The sequence below is a fragment of the Branchiostoma belcheri genome, unplaced genomic scaffold, assembly GCF_001625305.1.
Source record: "Branchiostoma belcheri isolate BF01 breed outbred unplaced genomic scaffold, Haploidv18h27 scaffold262, whole genome shotgun sequence".
Taxonomy (NCBI): Eukaryota; Metazoa; Chordata; class Leptocardii; order Amphioxiformes; family Branchiostomatidae; genus Branchiostoma; species Branchiostoma belcheri.
This window is the reverse complement of record NW_017803868.1, coordinates 84723-97679: the sequence shown is the minus strand read 5'-3', so window position 1 is coordinate 97679 and position 12957 is coordinate 84723. Positions and strand designations below refer to the sequence as shown.

Genomic DNA, 12957 nt, shown 5'->3' with positions numbered 1-12957 from the left:
TCTGTGGCGTGTTGGGACAGTTAATCTGAGATGGGGCGAATGTCATAAAAACCAGCCCTGCTTTGTTCTCTTTATCAATTCCATCCCAATGTGCACAGTAAGAATTTATTATGTGTGTAGGGGTTGCAATCTAGAATGACTCTGTAGTGTAATTTTGTTACCATTCATTTGATAGTTTACTGCAGTATTTCAAGTAAGAGGGACATGTACAGTTTTATGTGTATCATTAATAAGGCTTGCTGTTAATGGACACTTTTAAGATACCAACAGCCTGGTACAATTTATGGTGACATGAAAAGGCCCTGGGTTATGTATATATGGTTATATACAGGCATGATAAAAATATGATGATGATACAGGCATACCAATTGCATTCACCAACTTTTCGTGTGTGCAGGCATTTATCTAATATTTGTATCTAGCGTACAAAATATTGTGGCTCAGAATACAGCCCCTTTGCATTGTACCTTATAAGCTGCTAATCCTCCATGCCTGCCACAGTTTGAATAATTTATTGCACAGGTGCTTCCATGTTGACTTACATTGGCTGCAAATATAACTGTGGTCATTTTTGCATCGAGGACATTTCTCCCGCAGCGTAGTCTTGAATGAGGAATCGTCTAAAGGTTTGTTAGCTGGCTACAATACTATCTTCATTCCATTGGTAATTATTTTCAAAATAGGTGAAAATGTGTAAGTATAGTACACAACGTACTATAGCTTAGGCAAGAAGGTTATGGTTGTAATGTATTAGTGTTTAAGCGTTTTGGGGCCTAGAAGTAGAAGTTGTATAATATTAAAAGGAATACATAAGCAATTTGATAGATTTCAAGACTGTAGACGTTCCAAGTGGTATTCGGTATTTGTTGTGACTGTATTAAAAGTAGTGGATGCTACTTGAAACGTAAGGCAGGAAACAAAACTATGTTGATATTTTCACCAAGACGACGTATTCTATATTTCATCTGCAGTGGACTGTTCGAAAATATTCTTAAGTTTTTTTTCCGATGGTCTTGTTTTTATTGCACATAAAATCACATTGAAAATTAAGTGAAACTAAACAAGAAAAATTGAAGTGCTACTGTAAAAACAAAATATGCAGAAGTTATGTTTATACAATAATTCTAAGTAGGACCATGCATTATTGAAAAAAAAACTGGATTGACAGTAATCTAACAAAAGAGAAGGCACTCAAGCCTTACCTGCTAATATAAAATAACAAAATCTTGTTTAGAAAGAAATAATGATATAATTTTCTTTAAAATGTAAATTCTGGTAATTTTACGTCGTCCCGTCACCGTTTAAAATAGGTGGGTGCTTAATCATTTTCTGCTAACATAAAATAACAAAATCTTGTTTACAAAGAAATAATGCCATGCTTTACTTTAATATGTAAATTCATTTTGATTTCAAGGATGATTCTTAAGTAATTCTTTCCACGGGAGTATACTGGAATGGCAGCGTTATCCTCTCAATTTTAGAAGCCGTAGTTATTGTTGAGGAGGGTGATAACCACTGTTTTTGAAAATTGCTACATTAATGATAAACATCAATACATTTTTTGAGAGCGTGAAAGTTAGAGGAGAGAGAAATAGTCATGTGCATATGTCAGTATAGTTTGTTTATTGTTTTAAAATTTTAGTTTAGTGTGCAGATTGTTTTCGCACCAAAAAATATTTTTTTATGATTTTGCAGCTTCAATCTATGCTGTCAAGGAAGAATATTATGTTACGGGCAGTTTGAGTTCTAGTATTTCTGTATGAATGTGTGTGGAGGGGTGTTTTCTACATGGGTTATAAAAACCGTTAGCTTGACATTCGCACCAGTGTATGTTTGTCACAGGGAAATAACCCAAAATGTATATAAAGATTTGTATTAATTTCATTAAATTCACCGCTAATAATACCTTAATTTTTTTCAATAAAAGTAATCTTTGTTATCAGCATTTATCAGGAACTGTATATTCCAACTGATTTTATGTGTGCTAGAGTGTATTGTATTGGAAGCATTGTGGAAAATGTATATCTTATTGTTTTGATGTGTTTATGTTACGAAATACATAAAGATTTCTCAAGCAAGTACAAGCTGTAAGCTTTCAACTGATATGAAAGAATAATATATTTTACAAAGCCTCATAAAGGACATTACCATGTTGATTTAAATAAGCTTTCAGCTAAAGAGTCAGTTCAGCACCCAGGACAGTCTAGTTATTTACTCACCTGTAGTCATACCTGGGTACAATCTTTTCTCATGTATGTAATCCTGATGTTATCAGGACTTCGCAGACATTTTGTAGCCTTGATATTAGCATTTAATATATGGTTTTAGATACTACATTTCAATGAGGTCACAAAAATGATGTTACTGCCATTAATGCAAACCCGCATGACAATTCTAAAAAGCAGAGATTCTTAGATTTCTATTGATGTATAACATAATCGGTGTTCGTTTTGTGGAGAAAAGGAAACAAAACTAAAAAAAAATTAAAGTAGTACCCAGTATTATAAATGCGTCTGGAAACCCCTGCGCTGAGATCACGTACTGGTCAGAAACTCCAAAACTCAAGCAGCTTAAGGGTGTAAGTTAAAGCGTAGTGTGTAGATTTTTTTTGCCTGACGACGTTTTTTTCTTAAAAAGATTATGGCATTTGAGTGCTTTTCACTTTTTTCTGTTTTGATCCAAACCGGTAAGGGTGAATGTAAGGCTACTGGTAAATTGTGAAGTCGTATATGTGTGCTTGTATCTCTGGCGGGTCGGCGGGTTATTATAACTTGAAAGCCTTTATTTGACAGTCACAGCTCTCTCTGTGTGACTGGGATATAAACTAACATGCAGATGAAAATTTGTATGCGGTTTGCGAGGTTACATTTACAAACATTTGCAACATTTCAAAACTTAAAACAATACTGTCGCTGAAAAGGAACAATAATATCTATAGCGATTTTTTCGTGGTTTAAATCTTGCTCAACAATTATATACATTTCTTTAATTCTAACATTAAGTATTTAAATTTTATATTTTGAATTGAAATGTTTTCTAACAAGTTTGCTAAATTATGTTGATAATACCCCCATTCTGCCCTCCCTTTGCGACCTGAAATTTTTCTGAGCGCAGAGATCGCGCCGTCTAATTTGAATGAGGGTATAAGGCTGTTTCTACGATAAACCCATGTAGTATTTACTTCATTACAAAATTCATTCTAAATAATTTTAATATGCAAGGAAAAAGGCAAGATAATTTTTTTGTAAGATCAAAAAAATTTTGCAGGTATGGTTCACATATATCTAGTAAATGGTATCTTTCAAAATTGTTGAAATTGAATTTTAGGAGTATTTTAGCAACACCATATTGTGACGAGCTGTTAACACAGCACCTCTTTGAAAATTTAATTCACAGGCCTCACTATAACCTATTAAATTTTTATGGTATAGAGATAAGAAAGACCTTTTGTTAGCACCAGGTAAACACAATGGGTGTAGCCTTACCGCATTGTACTGTTTTATATTGGACATAAATTTTGGACATTATATTTGCACATAAAACCACATTGAAATTGTTCTTAATATTAAGTGAAATAAAAAAAAAAACAATACACAGACTGAATTGCTACTGTAAAAAAATATGCAGAAATTGTGTTTAAATAATAATTCTTAGTAGGAAGGAGGCACTATTAAAAAGAAACTAGATTGACAATAATGTAACAAAAAAGAATTGCGTCCCCTCTACGTTTAAAAATGGATGTCGCTCAAGCCTTTTCTGCTAACATAAGAAAATCTTGTTTAGAAAGAAATAATGCTATACTTTACTTCAATATTTCAATATTCAATATACTTACATATGTAACAAACGATGGATAGATTTTCGATGATAAAACCTTGTTTGTCAAGCTCTTTCTTTAATGCACGTACAGAAACAATTATGTAGTTTTAAGTTAAAATGAAATGAACATTTATGGAGCTGCGCATGAAGATACGGAGGTTTTTTTTCGCATGTTGGTGTACTTAATGCAGCTGTTGTCAGCCCTTTTCTCTGTGACATGTGTTGGGACAGTTAATCTAAGATAGGGCGAGTGTCTTAAAACAAGCCCTACTTTATTCTCTTTATCAATTTCAGTCCAATGTGCACAGTAAGGATTCATTAGCTGTGTAGGGGATGCAACCTAGAATGACTCTACCAGCCATGTTTCTACGATTCTGTAGTGTGATTTTCTTACCATCCATTTGGTTGATTGCTTCAGTATTTCAAGTAAGAGAGGGACATGTACAGTTTTATATGTATCATTAATAAGGTTTCCTGTTAATGACCACTTTTTTATGATACCAACAGTCTGCTACAATTTATAGTGACATGAAAAGGCGCGTATATATATACGGTAATATACAGGGATACCAATTGCAATCACCAACTTTTCGTGTATGCAGGCATTTACCTAATATTTGTACCTAGGGTACAAAATATTGTGGGTCACAATACATAGGGCCATTTTGCATTGTACGTTATAAGCTGCTAATCCTCCCACTGGGCGAAAAGGCCTCGGATGCAGCCATATGCGCACAGGGATATTTACGCATTTTTATCAGATACAAGTGGATGCAAACGGATACGGGTAGGATCCGTAAAATATCCTAAATTTGCATTTTTAGGGATCCGGAATGTTTGGATCCCTAAATATCCCAAAATGGGATTTTCCACGGATACCAATTTGTTTCTTTAGGGATTTATTTGTATACCTGGACTGTCCGGATCCCAAAGGATTCCAAAGCGGGATTTTCCGCGGATACCAATTTGTTTCTTTAGTGATTTTTTGTACACCTGAAGTAACCTAGACTGTCCGGATCCCAAAGAATGCACAAATGGGGATTTTCTACGGATGCGAATTTTTTTAATAGGAATTTTTCCGGATATGCGATAGATCCCCACGTGCAGACGTCGGTATTTTACACGAATTCGTACAGATACAACTTGTGATTTTCCCGTATCCCTATCGGATTTCCATACATATTTCCCTGCATTTGCCTGGGATGCAAACAGAGCCGGCGTTTGGATTTTTTTATCCGTACCTCGGATCTTCCCGAATCCTTACGCCATTCTTTCCTGGATACGCCCCTGTTTGATATGTATACGTGCAGATCCAACAAGCAAGTCAACTTAGATAAATGAAGGAATAAACGAATGAATAGATTTAGCCTGAAAGCCTTTATTAAAACTCCGCACATACTGTGTAAAGCGACAAAAAAGAGAAAACTAACTATACGAATACATATCATGTTATGTAAAATAAATATTTGCAATACTAAACAGGTAGAACTAGAAGTAGAACTATCACGTCTTGCTTCGCCAGGATGATCGTCTCACAGTCCATGTGTTGTTACAGCCATCATCTGTCTCCTAGTCCCACATCAGGATGGTCTTTGTAGAAGTCTGCACTGAAGACAGTCTTACCCACGTTCAATCAGTCGCTTCTGACCTACTAAAAAACACAACAACAGAAAACAAGTACAGTGTAAAAATGACATTTCAGACAGAATGTGCTAAAAACCGTTAGGATAACAGTCTCCCAGGCGGCCTGGATGCCAGCAGCAGGCATTGTTTAATATGCGAGCCAGCATTGACATGTGAAATACCCCCCGTGAGAAGGCCGGAGCTTTTACATATGGGAACAACAGGTCAGATAAAGGCCACAGATGTGAGTTGCGAAGTTGAGTTGCTCTAAACTTTCGTCAGAAATGATCTGAAACCATAATGATCATACTAATTAAAAGAGTTTCGAAGGGTTTACTCACTTCTATATCAACAGTCTTATGCAGTCGGTTTATGGTCCAGTTGAACTGTTCTGTCAGCCAGCGGGACGATAGAAAGGGACGCACACTCAAGCAAGCGGTCACTGAAAGTGACCGTTGAGTTTGAATCTCCTCCGGGGTTTTCTCAGATTACCCACAAGGCACTGCTGCTGCCGGAACTGCTCTGCGGATCCGTCGAAAATACAGATTTTTTGAGAGATGCTCGATTTTGACACCGGCGAAGGTTGTATGTGAACCAACTTCTTGTCTGATACGCAAAGTTTCCAATCAGCAAAAATCAGTACAGTCACGAATCCGAGCAGACATTTGCTTATGCGACGCGCAAAGGCAACGTTACAATGTACGTATATGGCCGTATATAGCTATTTACGGGGTGCGCCCTCTTGTGGCGATTGTAATTTCAACAATTTGCGGATGCGTACGAAAACAAATTCGGATATTTAAGAAATCCCCAGATTACCCACAATTCGCTTCTGCTGTGGAGTGGGCCCGCGGATGCGTAAAAAAGCAAATTCGGATATTCCAGAAATCCCCAGATTATCCACAATTCGCTTCTGCTGTGGAGTGGGCCCGCGGATGCGTAAAAAAGCAAATTCGGATATTCCAGAAATCCCCAGATTACCCACAATTCGCTTCTGCTGTGGAGTGGGCCCGCGAATGCGTAAAAAAGCAAATTCGGATATTCCAGAAATCCCCAGATTACCCACAATTCGCTTCTGCTGTGGAGTGGACCAAGGATGTAAAAAAAACCTCCCAAGAATACGAGTATCCTTGTATCCAGTGTATAGTGGATTGTCTGACTTATATCTATGTTATAAACGTTAGTATTCGAGGTCCAAAAATATGACAGGTCACGACCCCTAAAAATGTGACATTTCCTATCCTAACGACGTATTATTTCTAACGTATACGTAACGAGTAAGTATCCATACGGATGCCGTGTCTGCATCCGCTGCGAGGTAAGTATCCCTACAAATGCCGCATCTGCATCCGATGCGAGTTACGGATGCATACGTATGCGTTACAGATGTGTGTGGGATCCGCAATCCTGGGGATTCTTGGGGATTCCGCAGTATCCGCAAGGTGATGCAAATTCGGATCCTTGGAATCCGGCTGCATCCGAGGCCTTTTCGCCCAGTGTCCATGCCTGCCACAGTTTGAATAATTTATTGCACAGGTGCTTCCATGTTGACTTAGATTGGCTGCAAATATAACTGTGGTCATTTTTGCTCGAAGACATTTCTCCCGCAGCGTAGTTTTGAATGGGAATCGTCTAAAGGTTTGTTAGCTGGCTACGATATCGTCTTAATTCCATTGATAATTACTTTGAAAATAGAATGATAAGTGCCGAAACATGTTTACACTTGTTTGCTTCAATAAGCACAAAATACTGCCTTGCAGGAAATGGGTAAGTATAGTACGCAACGTACCATAGCTTAGCCAAGAAGGTTATGTTTGTAATGAGGCATGAATATTGGCTCAGTATTATTGTTTAAGCGTGTAGGGGCCTAGAAGTAAAAGTTGTATAATAGTAAAAGGAATACATAAGCAATTGGGTAAATTGCAAGACTGTATACGTTTCAAGTGGTATCCGGAATTTGTTGTGACTGTATTATAAAAGTAGTTGATGCTACTTGAAACGTTTCTTCCGTTGAAACGGTTGTTCCGTTGCAGCAAAGAATCTGCCATGGATTTTAACATAAATTAGATGAGTGTGGACTGTATCTTCTCTAACAATAAATGAAATTCAAATATTTGACACACCAAAAATATATCACAGACAATGACTAGATTTCTTATGAAGAAAACCTTATTTGTTGACAAGACACAGGTACATATTTTTCATGCACGTACAGAAAATAAAATTCCAGTTAAAAAATGAAAATCAATACAGGTACACCAGAAATTGAGATGGATTTTCCGTATGTAGGTGTACTTTGTGTAGCTGTTGTCAACTATGTTTTTGAGTCATGAGTGTATGTGTGTCCCTGAGAAATACAGCGAACGTATATCAAGATTTGTATAGACTTTGCGGCTCAAAGGTTGCAAGAAACATGCAGTACCTACAACATTTCAAAGAACAATAATATCGCTCTGAAAGGTACAAGAATATTCATATTATTGAGTTTTTTTTTCGTAGATTTTATCGTGGTGAACAGTTATAAACCTGTATTGAACATTTTATATTTAACTTTATAATTTATATTGTAATATGTTCTATTTTGCTAAACTAGTTTGCTTAGGCTGTATCTTTAGTAAAATACTTTATATGGTTAAGCTCATGTACTATTTACTCCATTGCAATTTTTTGTGAATACTAACGAATTTCATAAGCAAGAGAAAAGGGCAAGATTATTTCTTTGTAACATCTACAAATTCAGCATTCGAAATATTTTGCAGGTTTTATCTTTACATATTGTTTTAAAGTAGAATAATTTCAAGAAGTTGTGAAAATAAAAATTCTATGAGAATTCTAACAACACCATATTTCGTCGAGCTCTTAACACAACACTTCTGTGGAAAATTACTTCCGTATAACCTAATCAATTTTCACTGTGTAGAGATGAGAAGGTCTATTGTTAGCCACCAGGTAAACACAATGGCTGTAGCCTTGCCGCATTGTACTGTTTCGTATTGGAATATGAGCAATTCATTGTTGAGGCATGCTACGCTATGAATAATTTATTGCACGGGTGTGTCTCGGCTGACTTCTTTGGGCAGAAAACACAACTATGTTGATATATTCACCCAGACGACGTTTCCTTTATTTCATCTGCAGTGGACTGTTGTTCGAAAATCTTCTAAAGGTTTGTATGATAGTCTTCTTTTCCTTGCACATAAAACCACATTGAAATTGTTCATAATATTAAGTGAACTGAAAAAAAAATACACAGACTGATCTAACAAAAAAGAATTGCGCCCCCTCTCCGTTTAAAACGGAGGGCGCTCAAGCCTTTTCTGCTAAAATAAAATAACAAAATCTTATTTAGAAAGAAAAATGTAAATTCCTGGTAATTTCAAGGATGCTTCTTAAGTAATTCTTCTGACAGGAGTATACTGAAATGGTAACGTTATTCTCTAAATTATAGAAGCCGTAGTTGTTGTTGAGGATTGCGATAACCACTGTTTTTTTAAATTCAAGTTTAGTGTGCAGATATTTTCTCAGCTTCACGGTGTTTTTGCACCAAAAATATTCAGGCAATATAGCTTTTTGTGATTTTGCAGCTTCAATTCTGGGTGTCGAGTTCAAATGTCTGGTTACGGGTAGTTTAGGTTGTAGTATTGCTGTATGTAGGTGTATGGAGGGGGTGTTTTAGCGTACATGTACAGGGGTAATAAAACCGTTAGTTTGACAGTCGCACCAGTGTATGTGTGTTACTGGGAAATACCCAAAAATGTATATAAAGATGTGTATAAATTTTCTCATAAAACTCACCGCTAATAATACATTGATTTTTTTCAATAAAAGTAAACTTTGTTGACAAACATTTGCAACATTTCAAAACATAAACAATAATCACACTAAAAAGGAACAAGAATATTTAAACCGCTAGCGATTTTGTCGTGGTTTGGATATCAGTAAACCATCATAAACATTCTTTTAAACATAACATTACGTATTTATAGTATCTAAATTATGTTGCTAATACCCTTATTCTGCGCTATCTTTGCGACCTGAAATTGGTCTGAGCGCAGAGATCGCGCCGTCTAATTGGAATGTGAGTATACGGCTGTTTCTACAATAAACCCATGTACTATTTACTCCATTGCAAAATTGCCATGAATTGTAAATGATCTTAGTATGCAGGGAAAAGGGAAAGATTATTGCTTTTTAAGCTCAGATCTTGAATTTACTATCTAAAAACATTTTGCAGGTATTTTTCATATATCTAGTGAATAGTATCTTTCAACAAAATTGTGGGAATAAAAATTTTAGGAGTATTCTAACAACACCATATTGTGACGAGCTGTTGTGACAGCACCTCCGCGGAAAATTACTTAAAACCTATTAAATGTTCATGGTATAAAGATGAGAAGGTCTATTGTTAGCCACCAGGTAAACACAATGGCTGTAGCCTTGCCGCATTGTACTGTTTTATATTGGAATATGACGAATTTATTGTTGAGTATGAGTATGAATAATTCATTGCACGGGTGTGTATCTGCTGACTTCTATTGGCAGAAAACTATGTTGACATGTGCACCAAGGAGACGTATCCTCTATTTTATTTGCAGTGGACAGTTTTTTGTTGAGGTCAGGTTTTCCTTGAGTGAAATTAAAACATACACTTACTGTACTGCTACCGATAAAAGCAAAATAAATATGCAGAAATTCTTAGTAGAACGAGGTGCTTTAGGAAAAAAGTTTAGTAATCTATCTAAAAACGACGTCTTTCCTTTTGATAGCAGAAATCGGACAGGTTTCCTTTAACTAAGAAAACTACAAAAAATTCTTCTGTAGAAAAGATATGGCTTAGTTTATATACAAATGTTATACTTGTATTACTGTATATATGATGTACATTATTTTTAAGAAATTTATGGAAACAGTGTTTTCTTACAACTTATAGAAGCCTTAGTTTTTGTTGAGGATGGCACATGACGGTATCTTTGGCGTGTGACAATTATTTTGACTATTGTAAGCTGTAAAGGCTTTAGGCAACGGTTTAAGTTGTGTTTTGTGTGTGTGAGAATCAGTGCTTGAGTGAGTATGTGTTTATGTGTGTTTTGGTGTTAGTGTGTGTATGATTGAGAGAATGTGTTTATTTTTGTGAGTCATGAATGTGTGGGTGTGTGGGGGGTGTGTGTGTATGTGTGTGTTTGTGTGAGGGAGAGGTAGAGTGCATGGCCGTAGCCAGGAAGGTTCGGAAGAAACCCCCCGCAACGCTCCAAAGTCCACTTTTATCAAAAGGTCCAAGATTTTTCTTGAAAAGATGGACTGATTCGTATCAATAAAATTAAATTAATGAGGCTAAACTATGTAGTATCACAACATGTTATATATGCTAAATAAATTATACATTCAGAGAACCTCACCTCAAATTTAATTTTTGCTCTCGTTGTGTCATTTGTACATTGAACTCCTTAACTTTGTTTTCCGCCGTACAGAATCATGAAGAATCAACTTCTGATACTTGCCATCCTGGCTGTCACGATCTGCGCCAAACCGTTGAACGATGAAAAAGAACCACCGAATACCATAGACAAGGCGACCGGTGGCGGCACCTTAGAACCCAGGCGACGAATTGAGGTAAGACCCGGTCACTAGCGTCGATAAAAATCTTCTATTGTTCCAGAGGCAAATTTTGGACTAAATTTATGGCATTTGACTGGCTTTTTCCTGGATGTCTTTGTTTATTATGAAGTATTTTGACATTTAAAAACAGTGTTTTATTTTATTTTCCTTTATTTATATATTTACACGGTAGTCGTCTTGTTTGAGATTGACCCACGAGTTTATTAACAAGATTTAACATTACGGTTCTAAGCAACGCGTGTGTGTAGAGACTTGTAAATAAATGCAATAAATAGGAAGGTGAACCCTTGCCTGGACAATTAAGCAAACAAGTTCAAAACCTTCAAACTAAATGTAGGCTAAGATATCTTTCTAATAGCAAATGTCGCCACCCTTGTTGTAGCAAAATCCGAACATTAGTTTAAAAAAAAAACCCTTTGATGCGGATAATGAACTCTTTTATTGTTGACAGAAGCCGAATGGTGGGCCAGGTCCAGGTGGCCATGACGGGATGGCAGATCATCACGCCACCTTGCGAGACAGTATGGGATCGTTCAACAATGATAAAATACCTTACGGTCTGTTTAAATATTGTTTTGAGCACCGAAGCACTTGAAACTGTTAATCGATGGCAATAATAGTCTTTAAACCCTTTATATTGAATTGATTTGTAAGTGTTTTCTCCTAGAAGCTGTTATCGTATCTTTTTTTTTTCATCCGTGGTCACTTGGTTGAAAGTTTCAGTATATTTTGTCAGGTTAGGAATGTTAATGTCTTGACCACAGTATGGACAAACTTCATCGAACAACTGAACCTGTCGGTATTTTTCTTATTGGAATTGAAATGTACATTTGCTCAGAGAGTGACCCGTGCTCAGTCACTCTCAATCACTCTTGACCACCCAATCAATCACCTGTCAAAGCCTTCTCCTACCCTCCATTCAACTGTGATACAAACGATATCATAAGTCACCAAAACAAATTGTACCTGGAAGTTATTGAGATAAAACAACAGTTATATTATCAACTAGAGTTCCACGATCTAATACCTTTGCCAAATGATGTTAGCCTTTATGACTAAGAAATTATAGATGAATCCCCCTGATTGTGCAAATAGGATCCTATATTGCATCAATTATATCTGTTGATCATATTCTACACCAGAAGACAGTCTTATCTTATCAATGCATGCCATCATAGCATGTCCTCATGAATTATGCAAATGAGGTCCTTATTTGAATAAGTTATGTTTAATTATGTTCACCTTCACATAACTTTCAAATATCCCAAGTATGAAATTCCAGACATTACCACTATGTAATTATAACATTTTCTCGTTAATTATGCAAATTAAGTCTTCATTTACATAATCGATATCTGCCTGTATTTCTGCCGTTTTGAATTACATATGTCACAAGCTTGAATAGTCCTATCATGGAATGCAGCTGATTTATAGAATTTCCTCATTAATTTTGCAAATAACATTAATATTTGCATAATTGTAATATCATTATGTCAATCATCACTTCAGCTACTTTCATGCCAAAGATCACGACGATCCATCAATCGGTTCTTGAGTTATCCGCCTTTAACCTTTTTCAACTAATGCCCCTGCAGTTCCAAAGCAAGCCACTAGGGGGCCCAAACTCACGTCACTTGTTCCCCAGCACATGAGCTACCTGCCATCCACCCTAGCATGTCTAGATCACGAGATATCAAAACCGGAAGTTCAGCTGCAGTACCATAACAAGCCGCTCGGGGGCCCAAAATCTAATCAGTTTCACGTCTCATGAAGACCTACCCACCTACTAAGTATCAAGACAATCCATCTTAGCCTTCTTGAGTCATCGTGCTCACACACACACACACACACAAGACACACGAACGCCAACGAAAACACAACGTTCTTGGCGAAGGTAAT

General features: G+C 36.4%; 1 long non-coding RNA gene across 2 annotated transcripts in view; it reads left to right on the top strand.

Moving 5' to 3' along the window:
- Positions 1–12132, top strand: part of LOC109472039 — a 16941-nt gene extending 4809 nt beyond the window's left edge. Inside the window, exons 1-3 of one of the 2 annotated variants that reach the window (XR_002140336.1) lie at positions 8568–8608; positions 10911–11052; positions 11510–12132. This is a non-coding gene — a long non-coding RNA (uncharacterized LOC109472039). Of the gene's footprint in view, positions 1–8567; positions 8609–10910; positions 11053–11509 lie in introns of those variants that run through there. The other variant, XR_002140337.1, reaches the window with a different exon arrangement.
- Positions 12133–12957: the final 825 nt, after the last annotated feature.